The sequence below is a fragment of the Diabrotica undecimpunctata genome, chromosome 8, assembly GCF_040954645.1.
Source record: "Diabrotica undecimpunctata isolate CICGRU chromosome 8, icDiaUnde3, whole genome shotgun sequence".
NCBI classification, from domain to species: Eukaryota; Metazoa; Arthropoda; class Insecta; order Coleoptera; family Chrysomelidae; genus Diabrotica; species Diabrotica undecimpunctata.
In genome coordinates, this window is record NC_092810.1 from 127,063,348 (window position 1) to 127,077,441 (window position 14,094).

Consider the following 14,094-nt stretch of genomic DNA (forward strand, 5'->3'; position numbering starts at 1 on the left):
CGAAGAAATCGTTTCATTCAGATTCATACGCGTATCATTTCACAGTAGATACAAAAATAAAAGAGAACTTTTAATTTACACTTTGAGATGAATTGAATCAAAGAAACTTAAACTTCAAAAATTCAGTTTTGAGGCATCAATGGTTCGATATTACGGATAACATAGGAGCGACAGAATTTATAAAGAGCAAAATAATCCGATTAGGATATTTATATAATGTAGTAATGTAAGGTTTGAACCGAATATGGCTGCACACCAAATAGGAATTTATAAGGGAAGTAGCTTGTGCCTTCTCTTAACAAAATATGGAACAGCTTCGACCCGTCCGGTTAAAATTACCTTTTGTAAAAATTTACAAATCTTACAAAGCTAAGTTCTGTGAACAACGCTCAGCTGACATGTAGAAGAGATATGCAGGCTACTGACAATTACATTCAGCTTCATCGCTTCTAAAATGTGACAATATCTAAAACTAGGAAATCTGATATTGCATATGTGCAACCGTCTAAAAAAATTAGAGTACCAGTAACAGACAGACCTACAGATGACGTCTGATATGATCAAATTCCGAGACCTTTCTTGAGACCGTCATCGGACCTTTTTTTGAGAAGAAAATGTAAACTTTCTGTAAGTTAGCAAACAACGGTTTTCTTTCAAAAATGTGAGTTACGTTTGTGGATTGATTGTAGCTGGTAATAATTCTAGAATTTTTCGATATATAAAGCACAACTAGATAAATAATTTTTTAGTTTTTTTGTATTTTTTACGTTTATATTTAGTCGAACAAAATTATTGGTTTTCCAATTGATAAATGCTTTTTAAGTTTTTTAACATAATTATTAATTAGTTTGCAATTTTCAACCCTCAAAAGAGAATCTCCCTCGCCTATCCCTCTGAACAAAATTATTTCTATAAGCATTTTTAGTGTGTACCATGATGGGCAATGTAACCCACAAGATACATACTGTTTTTTTTTGCAAACGTGTATAAAAGTTTCTAAATTTTTTTTGTAAATTAAATGTACATTTAATAAACGAAATGTAAAAATTTGAATATTTCACAAGAGTGTAGGCTAAATGCATTCATTTTTTTCGAACCCTGAGAAAACTAATAAGTATTTTTGAAAAATTTAAACGCAGAATGAAAGATTACATTATTACCGAGGGCCGAAAGTCCCTGAAAACTTCTATAATGTTTATTTTAGTAAGTTACAGGGGTGAAAAAAAGAGAAAATTAAAAGTGTGATTTTTAATTTCAAATATCTTATTCAAAAGAAACTTTTTGTTTATTCTAAGGGAATTTCGGCCCTCAGTAATAATGTAATCTTTCATTTTGCGTTTAAATTTTTCAAAAACATTTATTAGCTTTCTCAGGATTCGAAAAAAATGAATGCATTTAAAAAGCATTGGCCCGAAATTTTGCGCCTACCCTCTTATATTGCACAAGGGTTAATATTTTCTGCCTGGACGCCTTCATTACAAAGTTTCAACAGTTCTGTAGTAAGAAAGTTTTATTTCATTCCATTTATACACTTTGGGAAAATTAACCGGCCATCTTAAAAATGGGTAGTCTTTGATTTCTTATATCTCCTAATCCTGTTGTCCGATTTAAGTGATTTTTTTAATATGTTATAGCCTTATTCCTTGACAATATCTTCATAGTAATATTATTGCTAAAAAGGTAAATTTTCATTGTATACCGGGTGTACGAAACCAATTTTTTTTTTTTTTTTTTTTTTTTAAGTTTGCATCACCCTGTGGAATATTCTAGTTGTAGAATACTGAAATTAAATCGTAACTATAGCCTCATGCTTTCTCAACATTTTGTTTTTTGATTGATGCGCTTATGTTGGATAATACAAAAGTTAGGTGCTTTAACAATTAGACATGTTTTATATCAATTTTTATTTCCGCGGAAGAGAAAAAATAATCTTTTTGAAAAAAAAAAGTCATTTGTTACAGTAAAAATCCAATGAATAAAATCTTCGAAGAAAATTCAAATTAACAATATTTTGGAAATCAAAGCTAATTGAAAAAAAATTGGATATCAATAATGGGTGTTGCCGCCTCTTGCTCTTAGGAATTCTTGGAGCCGGTTTGGCAATCCATTCATGATATTGTGGATATCAGATTGGGGGATATTGTGCCACTCCTCTACCGCAGCTGTCTTCAGCTCTCCAAAGGATACAGGGGCTGGTACTCTTGCTCTTACCCATCTTTTGAGGTTGTCCCATATATGCTCAATTCGGTTAAGATCGCGACTGTGTGCTGGCCATGGTAGAACTTGAATCCCGACCGCAATAAGATACTCACGGATAGATCTTGCTGTATGGCAACGTGCATTGTCATGCATAGTCTGAAGTTATCACCAATGAATGGTGCAAAAGGCATGACATGGTCTTGGAGAATTTTTGCACGTATACTTGGGAATTCACACTGCCTCTACCGAACACGACAAGATCAGTACGCGCTTCGTAAAAAATACCTCCCCAAATCATTATTGACCCTCCTCGGTAAGCCATTGTTTCAGTTATAGCGCATACAGCAAACCTTTGATTTTGACGCCTATAGACACGTTGGTGTCCATCTGGACCTTTTAGGGCTATTCTGCTCTCATCTGAGAACAGTATATTCTTCCATTCTGCCATACTCCAGTTAGCATATTCTCGCGCAAAATGAAGTCTAGCCTACGGTGTTATGGGAGCAGTTGTGGTGCGCGAGCTGGACGAAAAGCCCTTAAGTTTATTTCTGACAGTCTTCTTCTAATCGTTTTTCTACTCACACTAACGTTTCTCATCTCAAGAAGAGACCTACGAGCTTCAGCGGTGCAAAAGCGATTTCTCAATACTTTTGACAATAAAGCGGTCATCTCGAACTGAAGTGCATCGTTTTCGGTCTTGACCTGGCCTGCGGTTGTACAATCCTGTCTCCCGAAATCGTCTGATGGCAGTACCGTAGTTCTGGGTACATCGAGTATACCAGCGATATGACGTTGTCTGTAACCAGCATCAACTAAAGCCACTGCCCTAGCAGCATCAGTTGGAACGAGTGGCATTTTTAAAATCACAAACAATAAATACCTAAGCACTAAAATTTCAACTTAAACAATATTCGCTCACAATGATATAAAATTACAATTTTAATTGTTAAAATTAATTAGAAATTTAATTTTAATTACAAATTTAATTTTAATTACAAATTGTTCAAGAATTGTTATTAACACGGACACGGAAACAGATTTGCAACAATGTCGTACAACGACTATATGTCAAAAATCCTTCGATGACAGAAATTTAGGAAACAAACTGTCACAGGTAATGTAAACAATAATAAAGATGGTGGGGTTAATTTTGCTGGTGAGTTGAATCGTCTGTATTGATGAAAAACATGACTAGTTGTTAAACTACCTAACTTATGTATTATCCAATATACCTAAGCGTATGAATCAAAAAACAAAATGTTGAGAAAACATGAGGCTATAGTTAGGTTTTAATTTTAATATTTTATAAATGCTAGAATGTTCCACAGAGTGATGCAAACTTTAAGAAAAAAACAGTTTAATTCGTATACCCGGTATACAATGAAGATTTACCTGTTTGGCAACCATATTATTATAACGATATTGTCAAGGAATAGGGCTATAACATATTAAAAAAATCACTTAAATCGGACAACAGGTTTAGGAGATATAAGACATCAAAAATTACCCATTTTTAAGGTGGCCGGTTAATTTTTGCCCAGAGTGTATCTATGCCTTTCATTTCTTATACCGTTCTACGTTGCAAAATATTTTAGTGTTATGATAATTAATATAGCGGTAAATGTGGTAAAAAAACGTAGACTAGAATGGCTCGGCCATCTAGAAAGAATGCAAGGTAATAGACTAGTCAAGAATATTGCTTGGAGAGTACCTGAGGGCAAAAAAAAGAGAGGAAGACCAAGAAAGAAATGGAGAGATGCAGTGATGGAAGATGTCAGAGAGATGGGAATCAGAGATTGGAAGCTGTTAGCTAAGAATAGAAAACGATGGAAATTATCCATCCAGCAATGGGCCTAAAAGGCCTGTTAACGCTGTACATACATACATACATACATACATAATGATTGATGGTTTGTTTTAAAAATATTTTAAAAATAGTTTCGGGATATTTTTGGTCTAAATATAGGAATATGTAGGTAATTCATTACTATTCTGGAATCTTTTCCGCTACATGAAAAATCCTTTTAAAATTGTAGTCTAATTTTTACGCCTTTATTTGCACAATTCATTTCATTACTAAGGTCATCGCATAAAAAACAACTTGTGCATATTATGCGATTGTTATTAAAAGTTTTATTCATATAGATTCTTTCACAAAGAATGTCCTTAAGATACAGAATGTCGACCTTTTTAAGTAATTGGTTATTGCTTTTTACAACTGAAACAATGACCCCTGAAGGTTTCTGTTGCTTTTGTGTAACACGTTCACGAATTATCTTTTAAAAATGGCGAGTATCGTTAGTCTGTTTACATTTTCAGTCCAGGGTTCATTGCCTCACCTAAATACTGCGGGAATTATTAGGTTGATAATACGCAGTCGAAGTTCGAAGTATATTTAATTTAGTGTTTATTAGTTCCTAATTACGCGTTTTTGTGTAATTTGTATATAAACTATTCTTGCCGATGATATGTTTGTCCAATAAATATCTGTAATATGCACGTCTTTATTTAGAATTGCATCGCTTTTACAATGAATACAGTGTGCGCCTAAAATATCCCTTCCCGTAAATAATTTTTTAATCACAACAGTTGAATTAATTTTCTGAGAGAGTACACAAGAGGTTAATTGTTTTTATGATTATTCAGTGACAATCATTAAAGCTGTCCGACAGCTGCCATTTTGAAAGATAATTAAAAAAATATATAATGCTGAGGGCCTTTATAGATAGGAAGGTGTATTTGACAATCCACAAGTGCTGAGGGGCATTCTAGATAGGAAGGTTTATTCGACAATCCATAAGGAAAATGAATTATATTTGGCTGTATACCATGAATCACAAAAATCTTTATTTAAAAAAATCCTTTGTACAGCACTGATGATGGAATAGCTATTCCGACAACGTTCTGTGATGTAGCCCGATAGGGTTTTTATATTAATACACTACACCTTTTATAAAGGATTTTTTAAATAAAAATGTTTATTTGACACTATTATGGCACTTTATCATAGACTAGAGGCTGTCCATAAACGGCAATGATACAATTAACAAGGGACAGAGAGGATGCTTTGAGCAAAAAACAAATAATGCTGCGTGACATTCTAGATATAGAAGGTGCATTTGACAATAGTCCACGTCAAACAGTTATAAGAGAAGTGAATGAAAGACTTCTCTATATCAACGGCTAAAGCATGTCCACAAGTGAGAGTTACGCCTTCACTTGTGTGGGGTCTAATAGTACATTAACTTCTATGCAATATGCAAACTCCTGTCTAATCTACCTAGTTGGATTGAGTAGCTCAGGAGGCTGCATTGCTATCACTGCCGGTCTCAAGCTCGGACAAAAAAGGAGGGTTCAAGAACTGGAACACCATAAAATATATATGCAGCAAATTAGAAACTAAGAAGAAAGGTAAAGGCAACATAAGATACCACAATCATATACTATTCTACAGTGGAGCTGAGGAGGTTGATTCTAGATGGTACTATGATGGTATTTACTTTTTTACGTATATTGCCAACCATTGCCCGTAATTAATCATTCGAAGAAATCCTGAAGGACGCTTAGTGTAGTAAAATGCGTTTTTTTGTATATATTAAGTGTGTATGTGACTTATTGGGTTATTAAATCGAAGAAATTGATGTACGATACAATAATATATTATTTAGATAGGTAAAGGTAGGAAATAGATTTGTTTATAAAATGGTTGTTTAATTTTACTTGGAAATAAGGATGTTTGGGAAAGTTTGTTTTGCTGGAATGGAATAACAAAATTTGAGGTACAGTTGATGGCGGGAATGAGAGCATCAGGCGTTGGTTGAAGAGATAAAAGAAGTAGTAGGAGAAAAATCGGGATCTTTTGTAGAAGTTTGTTTCGTGAATTGAGTAACCGAGAGGAAAGCCGGTATTTGAATCGAAAATTTAGTTTTAATGATAAAAAAGTTTTTTGTCGTGAGTAAAAGTGTTGTGACCGGTGCACCATAGCAGATTTAAAAGTAGAGCATCATTGGAGATAATTTGTTCTTTTATTTTAATTGAAGAGAGTTTGGAATACTTTGATTCATATATAAAGAGAGACACGTTACAGGTCTACATTCCGGTAGCTTGGGGTAAAATATTTTTTCGGAATGTTATTAGTATTACGTATGAGATTGTCAAGATATACTTTTGGTACAAAAATTCACTTCCGGTTTTGAGATGACCGGAAGTTAACATTTACTTTAAGTTTTAGACCCCACAATGTATATATGGATCGAAAGGTCTCGTCGAGACGAATCTAAATATGTACTTCCGGTTGCGATCCGACACCGGAAGTGACCCGAAACGCGCATAAAACGTCAAGATAGAGCAAATCTGACACCGGATTCGTGATCAGCATGCAAAATTAACTGCTAAATGATAACATTGTAACAAAAAACATTGTTTTCGACGAAATATTTCGTGATATTTAATACACTTTTTACTTGCATTATTATTGATGAATGTTATGTATATTCTTGCTTATATTGTTTGTATTGATCTCTTAATTTTTCTCGCAAAATAAAAATTTCATTTAAAAAACTCGATGTCGAGTTGGTCCGCTAGTTTGAACTAAATGATGTTACAAAAATTAATTGCAGTTTCAGGAGCGGTAGGCTTAAAAATGAACTACAGTAAAACAAAAATACTGAGCCGAGACCAGACAAATATAACAATACAAAATCATACCATAGAAAATGTTGAACATTATGTATATCTAGGTCATGTCATCAAACTAGGAAAACCAAATCAAGATGCTGAAATTAAAAGAAGAACACAACTTCTGGGCATGGGGCACTTTCGGCAAACTAGCATATATCTTGAAAAACACCTCCATTCCTGAAAACTTAAAGAAAAGTGTGTATAACACATGAATACTACCAGTTTGTACCTACTACGGCTTGCAGACAGTAGCCTTTACCAAAAAATCTGCTAAAAAATTAGAAACAACGCAAAGAGCAATGGAACGAATCATGCTTGGAATATCACTGAGAGACAAGATTATAAACACCGATATAGGACGTAGAACGAAGATTAGGGATATTGTGGAAGAAATTACAAAAATGAAATGGCGCTGGGCAGATCACGTAGCCCGATATAATGACAACATGTGGACACGGAGAATTCTAGAATGGAGACGAAGGACGACAACAAGAAGCATGGAAAGACCTCAAAAAAGATGGGTAGATAATATAAGAGCAATGGCAGGCAAACAGTGGATTAGATTGGCACAAGATAGAGAAAGATGGAAGCAATTGGGAGAGACCTACATTCAGGAGTGGATGGAAAATGGTTGACAAAGAAAGAGAGAGATATAAATTTTATTGTATAAAAACAAAAACTCTGCAAAGACTGGTCCACAGATTTAACATAACAGCAAAATAATTTAACATGACAATCTCATCTCTTCCTCTTCTTGTGCCTATCCGTTACGAATGTTGGCGATCATCATGACAATCTTTATCTTATCTGCAGCAGCGCGGAAAAGCTGCACAGATGTTGTATTGAACCAGATTCTGAGGTTCTTTAACCAAGATGTTCTTCTTTCTGGACCTTGTTTTCCAAATATTTTTCCTTGAAGGAAGGCTTGAGGGAGAGCATATCTGAATTCAATTCATTTCGCATAATATGTCCGAAGAATTGTAACTTTCCAGATTTGATGGTGGTCAGTACCTCTCGGTTCTTATTCATTCTTCTGAGGACCTCCGCATTTGTGACCCGGTCAGTCCACGGGATCTTAAGTATTCTCCGGTATAGCTGCATCTCAAATGCTTCCAGTTTTCTGCACATATCTTCGTTCAAGGTCCACGATTCAACACCATAAAAAAGGACAGAAAAGACGTAGCATCGCAGCATTCTTACTTTTGTACCAAGAGAGTGGTTGTGACTCTTGAAGAAGAAGGTGGATTGAAGGTAGATCTAGCTTTTCCGATGCGTGCTCTAATCTCTTGGTTGTTGGTCCATTCTTCATTTATTATGGTGCCGAGGTAGTTGTAGTGCGTCACTCTTTCTACAGAGGATTGGTTGACGTAGAGTTGACCTTCATCTCAGAAAACTAAAACAATAGTAGCCAGCAAAGAACCAACCAGATGTAAAATAGAAATTGATGACATCAGTATTGAACAAGTAATGGAAATAAAATACCTGGGAATTACACTGTCTAGCTATGGAGACCTGGACAAAGAAGTGAGGGATCAAGTACAAAAAGCAAATAGGCTGCTTAATGACACTTAATAACACTATATGCCTTAATACCACTATATGGCGAAACAGACACATTAACACTGAGATGAAATCAAGAATTTATAAAGCCGGTGTAAGATCAATAATGACATTTGTCTCAGAAACAAGAGCCGACACAGCCACAACGCAAAGGCTACTGGAAACGGCAGAGATGAGAGTACTGAGCAGAATTACAGGAAATAGGCTGAGAGATCGAATGGGAAGTGAAGATATTAGAAGAAAATGTAACGTGTGTATAAATGAATGGACACAAAATAGAAAAAAAGAATGGAATAACCACATAAGCAAAATGGAGGAGACCCGTGTCGTCAAAAGAGCAAGAGATAAGTCACCAATCGGCAAAAAAAGTATAAACGCAACTGGTATTATTGTTACCATCATAGTACATATAAATAATCCGTAGTCATGAGGGGGGTTTCTTGCAATATCTGATCAGATAAAGAATAAAAAAATTATCTAAAATTTCAGTGTTTGCATTAGTAAAGCTATTTATAAACTTTTGTGTTTTTGAACGTATATATTTTTGATTTGAGTGATTGATAATTTAAATAAATTGTGTATTTTTTTTGTAGTCTTTTAAATGCAGAATAAATTTAAATTGAAGCATGATTAGCCCTGAGAAATTTTTAAACCATTGATATTTAACGGTACTTTCACATATTTAGCGAAGTATAGTAAGTAATATTTGATTACCAATAATAAATAAATAAGTAACCAATAATTTAATAATAAAATCTTCCTGATTTCCCAGACTAAATTACCCTGATTAAATGGTATTCAGAAAATGTGCGCGAAAGCCAATAATTACTTTAAATGGTAAAATCTAGAAACAGAATGCTGTCGTCCAAAAGTGGCTTACAGGTTTCTTCCACCACCGATAAAAGTAAAACAAACAGTTGATGACTTGGTTTTGGATGATGGAGGGCAATTTCTCCATTTCTCCAAGATCCATAAAAAAGTTAACACGCACACTGGTATGAAAGTCAGGCCTATAGAGACGCTGTTCGTCGTGCTGGTGAACTGATATGTATTATTGAAAATTTAGGGCACCACGATGTTGAGTGGCTCATCCGCGGAAAGTAGAGGTCTCCAATGTCGAAATTAACAATCACCAGAATGTCTTGCAAATCGCAGTAGCACTCTTCGGTGATTTTTGTTTGGGCGAGACTTTTGTACAGGTGTTCTGGATGTTAAATTACACTGTCTTAATATTCTCCACATGGTCGAACTAATCCCAACTCCAATTGCCATTCTCAGATTATTTAACCCTAGCGGTAGAAGTAAGACGACGAATTTCTTTTGGCTCTTTTTCGGCTTCCGTGTTTGTGTTTCCCTTGAAGTCCCACACTATATTCATGATCCTTTTGAGACATAATTTCACTTTGTTTTGGGTACTCTCTAAGAGTCATTAGCGACTACAAAAATATTAAGAGTAAGGACATGCGATCATAGGACAAAAAGTGTTCAAAGGTTGTGTTGTGGTTAAGATTATTGGGAATGAAATGTTAAAAAACGTTAACATCGAGGAAAGCTAGGAAAAACTCAAAAATAACATAATTAACGCAGCAACAGATTCACTTTAGAGAGAGCAAATTAACGCACACTCACATACCAAAAAAAGAAAACCCCATGGTTTAGAGAGGAAGTAAAGACAAAATGTGAAGAAACGAAGAAAGCCTTTTTACAATACAGAACACAACAGGAATACAACCACTATAAACGAATCAGAAATAAAATGAATACTTTGGTCAGACAAATAAAAAGGAAACACTGGCAGAGCTTCTCGGCAGAGAGAATGAACACGATAAAATATGGCGAATGATAAGAGGACAAAGAAAAGAGATGAACGAACTAATAAAAACGAAACACATTCAGAAGGAAACGTGGGCAGACTACTTTCGATCCCTATTTGCTAAAGGTGACGATAATGGACCACCAACACCAGAAGTGACGACAAACGCAGAAATAAATCTTGATGAGGAAGAAGTAAAGGAAGCATTAAGGAAACGAAAAAATAAAAAATTACCAGGAGAGGACACAATATCGAACGAACTCCTAAAGTAAGGAAGACCAGATCTGATCAAAAAACTATTAAAACTAATCCAAAAAATAATAGAACAAAACAGTGATATAATCCCAAAAGAATGGAGATCATTACAGAGGAAATAATTTATAAAACACAACACTAAAATTAACAACCAAAGTCATAACAAATAATCTGAATGAAATTATAATATTAGCAGAACAACAAGGTTCTTAGGTCGGGAAGACCATGCACCGATGCTATATTTATAATGAGGCAAGTGCAAGAGAAATCATTACTATACCACAAAACGGCATATCTATATTTCCTGGAGCTAAAGGTAATCTTGGTTCCAATCGAGATTTATACAGCTTCGCAAACAAGCAAGTGCAAACGAGTGCAATGAACATCGCAGCATATTTTTTATGAGTCATATAATACACAATTGGGATTTACGAAAGTTCTGGGAACAGGAGATGCACTGTTTACAGTTAGTGTTTTTTCGCAGAGATGCCTAGATATTATTCAGGAAGTATATGCCTGTTTTATTGATTTTGCGAAGGTATTTGACAGAGTGCAGCATAATCGGATCAAAGAACTTTTGTTAAATAAAAACATAGATAGTAAATAATTATATATATAACCTCTACTGGAATCAAACAGCGAAAGTAAAACTTTAAAATTAACTGGCTGAGGATATCCAAGGGTATATTTTATCACCATTGTTGTTTAATTTATACATACAGTGAAGCCATCTCAGAATTAGCGTTGGCCGAAGTCAATAAGGGCGTAATAATAAACGGTGAGCCACTTATGTAATATAACAAGACATGCTGACGATACCGTCCTTCTGGCGGGAACACTAGAAGAACTGTAACACCTTCCTCAACAACTAAATATACATTGTGGACTATGGACTAAAAATAAATTTTGCAAAAAAAACCAAGTTCATGGTATTTACAAAAGCACAAAACATCAAAGAAGCTAGTACTAGATAATACAGAAATTGAACAAATATCTTCGTTTAAATACCTTGGAGCATGGATAGAGTATGCCGCATTAAAATTGCAAAGCCAACTTATAACAAAATGAGAAAACTTTTCTGCAATCGCAATATCAATATAATGCTCCGGATAAGAATGCTTCGATGTTATATTTTCCAAAAAAACCAAGAAGTTGAAATACCTGGAGCACATCATGAGAGGTGAAAAATACGATTTTTTAAGGAATATAATGCAGGGCAAAATCAAAGGCAGAAGAAGCGTAGGAAGACGTAGAATCTCGTGGTTAAACAAAATTATAATTGCCAGAATGATTTCCAATCTCCAATAGGAGCAGAAATTCAAGAAGAATATGTGATATCTTGTGATAAAGAACAAAGAGCATTATACCTACTGTTTCTTCTTATGTACATATATGTAAGTAAGGAATCCATCCACGGAATACTCTAATAATTGTCGAATTTTGCTCCGGAGATGGCAGATGAAGAACGCAAATTGAAATACAGTTCAAGAAATTAATTTAACTTATTAACATATTTTTTAGCCGTAAAGCAGACGGCTTCTAGAGAAGAATTATCGAGTAAATATGGCCAGCTTCCTCTGTATGACTTATTATGGATAAGATTTGCATTTTTCAACTAAGAACCATCTTCTTTTATGTTCAGTCCTTCATTCCGCAAATGTTTAGTAGCTACAAAATATTAATTTTAGAATGAAAAACGCCATCCGCCACCCAGATATCCATTAAAGAAATGAAAATAAATTACGAAAAAGAGGCCACGTTACCATTTACAATTGCACTGCACTTTTGATAATTGCATCATTCTTATAATTTTTAATATAAAAGATTAGTTTGTTACATTTAGACGTGGAATTTCCCAACATCCACCAACAGTATTAACCTTGAAAACCAGGGCTTCAATTTAACTTCTTAAATTTTGAGATGCGTATATTTTTGTATTTATACGGAAATAATTTACATTTTAATACACGAAAACAAAACAAAAAAATATTTGTTCAATTCAGTAATATAAAGGTATATACAACAGATTAGTTATTAATAAAACCAGATTTTACTAGCCCGGTAAAAAACTTATGAGTGATTTCAATGCTTGGCATTTAGTTTACAACTTGCAATTATATTATTGGTATAGCTATTTGACAGCAAAGAAACAGAATATATAACTTAGACCTTGTATGCAATTTCGAATGCAACATAAAGAATTGTGTTTACCATCTACAATTCGTAATAAAATACCAGATTCTCACGTGTTGAGGGTCACATCGACAAAGTCCAAGGAAACCGAACAAACACACTCACGTAAACAGAAGCAAAATCTATTTTAACACAACTTTAATAAACAGAAAATAACAACACGAATGGAGTGGAGATGTAGCGGCGGTTTCACGTTAGGGAGACCTTAGACCGCGTTGACTTGGGTTGCGACAAATGGTCCAAATGCCGCACCCCACCATACAGTTGAGCACCGGTGACGTCACCGTCGACGACTCCTCCGATAGACGGTGTTGCCACCTTAGCGGAAATTGCTGAAAGCCGCAAGATTGCGTTTGGGAAATTCCGATCTATTTCTAGATTAGCTGAATATTCGATGGAGCAATATACTTTGAAAAGAAATTTTCGCATAAGTGAAAAGTAGCTACAAGTTCTTATACTTTTCTATGTGCCATATTGTTTTACCGTGCAGTATAAGATTATAAGTTTTTTTTACATAATATTTACCATTGATTTCCATCTTCGATGTTCGACCTTAGATTTCGTCATTAGTTTCTTTCTCAAATCTTTTTAGAGTTTTCTTTCTGTTTTTCATTAGACATTGATTTCCTAGTTTAGAACAATATAAAGGCTTGTGAATTAACGCATCTACCCTAAAGGTCTACTATTATATGTATTTAATGATATTAACCAAAATAATATAGTTATCGACTCCTTCAAAAACTTCTTCCATAGTTCTGCCTAATCTAAAGTATAGAAAAAAATCATATAAAACATTATAAATTATATATAAATTCATACAGATTTATAAATCTATCATTATCATAAGTGGCTCGGCAATCCGTTCTGGATGTTGGGCTGTTCACAAAGAAATCGCCACTCCTGTCGATTACTGGCAACTTCCCTCCATTTCTGCCCCATAGAATCTGTAGGTCTTCTTCAACATCATCGATCCGTCTCGTTCGTGGTCGTCCTCTACTTCTTGTGCCCTCTGGTTTTGAAAATGTTAATCTCTTCGTATATTCGTGATCTGACATTCTACCAATATGTCCAGCCCATATAAGTCTCTTCACTTTAACGAATTTCACAATATCTGGATCGGCGTATAACTGATATAGTTCAAAGTTGTATCTTCAACGCCATAGCCCATTTTCATTTACGGCCCCAAAAATCTCTCTAAGATTTTTTCTCTCAATAATACCAAGAAGTATTTCATCATTTTGAGATAAGGTCCACGTTTCAGCCCTATATATCAAAACCGGTCTTATTAAGGTCTTGTATATATTGAGCTTTACTGCAGGTTTTATATTTTTATTTTTTAAATGTTTCTGGAGACCGTGAACAGATCTGTTTGCTATTGCTATGCGTCTTTTTAT

General features: G+C 34.5%; 1 protein-coding gene across 5 annotated transcripts in view; it reads right to left on the reverse strand.

Moving 5' to 3' along the window:
* Window positions 1–14,094, reverse strand: part of LOC140447983 (uncharacterized) — a 157,946-nt gene that overhangs the window by 61,439 nt on the left and 82,413 nt on the right. The window contains exon 1 of one of the 5 annotated variants that reach the window (XM_072540986.1): window positions 12,754–12,926. The exons of 2 other annotated variants lie outside the window; for them this stretch is intronic. The gene's annotated coding sequence lies outside the window, so the exon portion shown is untranslated. Of the gene's footprint in view, window positions 1–12,718; window positions 12,927–14,094 lie in introns of those variants that run through there. 2 more of the 5 variants (XM_072540985.1, XM_072540984.1) reach the window with 2 other exon arrangements.